At 37.5% G+C, this 3871-nt stretch overlaps 1 non-coding gene across 1 annotated transcript; it reads left to right on the plus strand.

Moving 5' to 3' along the window:
• The first annotated feature begins 520 nt into the window (after positions 1-520).
• Trnat-ugu (transfer RNA threonine (anticodon UGU)) lies at positions 521-595 on the plus strand. The gene has a single exon. It is a non-coding gene; the product is annotated as a tRNA-Thr (tRNA).
• The last annotated feature ends 3276 nt before the right edge of the window (positions 596-3871 follow it).

Genomic DNA, 3871 nt, shown 5'->3' on the forward strand with positions numbered 1-3871 from the left:
CTCTGAAAAGATAAACATCATTTGACTGTTTAAGCACCACATAATCACAGTGTTAGATTACACTAAGGCAGCTAACCCATAAAGAACTAATATGAGAAAAGAATCAGTAGTTGCATATATTTAAGATGAAACACAAGTTTAGGAACATTGAAGCTCCTAGATTTTGTAGTGATCATCACATATCAATGTATGCTTGTGAATTAACACTCGATAACAGTTCACTTTTAATTGTAACTGTATGTAGATCCCCACTGGGAAGTTTTGTACTGTTTATAAGGAATCTGGATTCCTTACTGTGATATGTCAGACATCAGCAAGCAGTCGATAGTGTGTGGTGACTTCAATGTAGTTTTCATACTCATTGCTCGGGACTTGGTAGATTAATCTGCCACGAGTAATGAGTATGATGGGCAAACATCTCTTAGGTGCACTACGAATGTAGTGGTGTGGACATGTTGGGAATGTGGGTCTCACTGGGGGCGTGCAAGGGATAAGTCAGTGCAGTCGCACTATCCTCTGTGCCCTCGGTGGCTCAGATGGATAGAGCGTCTGCCATGTAAGCAGGAGATCCCGGGTTCGAGTCCCGGTCGGGGCACACATTTTCAACATGTCCCTAATGAAGTACATCAACGCCTGTTTGCAGCTAGGGTGTCCATCTAATTATCGTTTCTCTCTCTGATTATGATGTACAATTAGCACAGTTAGTAGGGCCTAACAGTATGGATACTACAGGTCAAACTTTGAAGAATATTTTACAGAAGATGTAGTGGAATGAAATTTATAATGAACCAAATGGTAACATAAAATTTAATCTATTCCATGATAAATTCATATTTTTATTTTTATTTTTTTAGCTTTTCCTCATTACAGAGGCTTATCTCCAACATAATAATTTACTTGGAAATTACAGTACAAACAATAAACGTTCTTAGACTATATTTTCAAAATATTCCTCCAGGTGTTTCAGCCTTGTGTGTCCTCTTCCTCACCCATTCTCCTCATTATGTGCTGCACATTTTGGAGCCAGGTGGTCATAGGTCGTCGTCTTCTTCTTCTCCCCTCCGCTTTCCACTCCAGTATCAATTTTGATACTCTGGTTTTCCCCATTTGTTGTACATGCCCAAACCACTGTAATTTCTTCCTATCCATTTACCACTGTAATTTCTTCCTATCCATTACGTTATATATTGTTTCTTTTATTTCCATTCTCCTTATTTTTCGGTGTTGCTTATCTTTTCCTTCCTGGAGATTTTTGCCAATCTTCTCCAGAAGTCCATCTCTGGAGCTTCTAATTTTTTAATGTGCTTCATGTTAATTGTCCAGATCTCCGTTCCATACAGAACCACACTCTCTAATAATAATTTGTATATTAATTTTTTAGTTCTGCTCATTACATCCCTGCTCCATAAGACTGAGTTAAGCATTCCCAATGACCCTCCGTCCGCTACTAATTTTTTATTGATTCCTGACTTCGATTTTCCCTCGATTTATAAAATGGACCCCAAATAACGGAAAGTGTTTATCTTCTTGATTTTCTTTCCTTCAATATATAGCTCATCTGAATCATTAGTCAAGTATTCTGTTTTTTGATAATTAATCTTCAAACCCCATGTTTTGTATTCTACTGCTAGTTGATTGCACATATAGTTAGCATCCTCTACATCTTCTGCTATGACTACTTGATCATCAGCAAACAATAAATGATTTATTTCTAATCCCATACTGTTACATGTACGAGACCATGTTCTAATGCTAATATCTATATAGATTTTAAATAATGACGGTGACATGGGGCAGCCCTGTAAAAGGCCTTTACTTGTTCTAAATTTCTGTAAAAGTTTGTTACCAACCTTCACTTGGCAAATGTGTAACCTAGCTTCATCTAGTTGGGTATTGAATCTCCATGTATCATTTTGTTGAAGAGCTGTGTTATCAGTTTCACACTTTTGTCACCACCATATTTCAGACACTCCAGATTGATATTGCCCGGTCCCAGTGATTTACCATTCTTTCCTGTTCTCAGCGCCTGAACTACTTCAATTTCTAAAACCTGGATCTCATCATCTTCATGTCCTTTTTCTTCCACTGTTCCTTCTTCTAGATATTCTTCTCTGTCCTCATTTAATAATTTTTGGAAACTCTCTTCTCATTCCTTTTGTGTTATCAGTTGGAGATTAATTTTGCTTTTTGTATCCTGTTGAGGCCCTTTTAATACTGATCATTCTTCTTTTGCTCTCCCAAATCCTAATTTGCTATTCACCTTGGCACATGTTCTTTCCCATGCTTCATTTTTTGCCATCCTTATTTTTTTCATCACTTCATTCTTCTTTTCCTTGTATGTTGATGTTGTTTCTTCTGATTTATCATTCAACCACTGAAGGAATGCATTTCGTTTTTCTCTAATGAGGACCTCTAGTTCCTCTGACCACCACTCTGCTGTACAGTTGTGGTTGCTATCTTTTTTACCCAACACCTCTGTTGCTATGACTTTCACGTTAGTTTTTATATAGTCATATATTTCCTCTGTACTTCCTTCACATGATTCGTCTTGTAGGCTGTCAATATTAAAAGGTAAATTTTCATCTTTCTCAGTCTGGTTTGTTTTATTTATGTTACTTGTATCATTCCTTGCGTTCTTCCATGGCCAGAAAGACTTCATTTTTACTAGATAGTGAGTGGTCTGATCCACACTTGGCTCCTCATATGATCTGGTGTCTACTGCCTTGAAACTACTTGTTTGCTTAATGATAATATAATCTATTATAGAATGATGTTATTTAGTGTTATGTTGTCAAGTGTATTTATGAATGTCCTTATGTTTGAAAAATATGTTGGTAATTTTTAGATCAAATTGTTCTCAAATTGAAATCAGTCATCCCCCATATTCATTCTATTCGTCCTCTCCATGTTTTCCTATTATTCTACAGGATTCTCTAATTCCTACCCTTCCATTCAGATCGCCCATGATAATCAGCTCCTTTCTTCTTGGGATTTTTTTCAATAGTCTCCCTGAGGGTGGCCCAGAATGTATCATTCTCCTTATCTTTTGTGTCGCTCGTGCATGCATATACGCCAATAATCACAACTTCCCTAGCAAATATGTCATTTCAACAGTTATAATACGTTGATTGATGAATGTCCAATTTGTGATTCTTTCTTGCCATGATTTCTTTATCATAATGGAGACTCCTGCTTTGGCTCGTACTGCTTTTGATACCCCACTCCATATATGAACATAATTATCCAGTTCTTCTTCTCCTTGGCCTTTATTCTCTGTTGCAGAGAGTACGACAACATCCATGTTGAACACGTCAAGTTCTGCAGGCAGTAAATTTCTTTTAGTAGAAATTTTCCGTTTCTCATCGCCAGTTTGTCGTCCAAAGTTACAATTTTTCCGAGGCATATTGTTAGGTTTTTTAGCATTTTTAGGTTTTAATGTGAGTGAGGAGCTGGCCCACTGCACAACCCCCAACCTGGAGGACCAAGCAATTTTTACTCAAGGTTTTCTTCCTTTAGCCTTTGATAAGCCAATATCATACTACAAGGCAGCAGTAGCTAGTTTTGGTCGCCCCGGGTATTTTATTTCCCCGGTACCCACCATATCTGGTGAGCATTCCCCTATCTGCCACCTGGGGAGGCGCCCGATGGGAGACCAGCAAACTCCATATTATTATATTATTATTTGAAAATAGATTTCCACATAAGCTAACCAGAAAGGCCACTAAACAGCCACCTAAAACAACCATTGATCTCTAGAGACGATAAAGTATCTTGGAATTGTATCTCTTTGGAAGAGCAATTACAGTTCCAGCAGTAGTTGTGAGCTACAAAACTACTCAAAGTTGCTGAGAAAGATTAATAAAAAAATCAA

This window comes from Schistocerca gregaria, chromosome 2 (genome assembly GCF_023897955.1).
Source record: "Schistocerca gregaria isolate iqSchGreg1 chromosome 2, iqSchGreg1.2, whole genome shotgun sequence".
Lineage (NCBI taxonomy): Eukaryota > Metazoa > Arthropoda > Insecta > Orthoptera > Acrididae > Schistocerca > Schistocerca gregaria.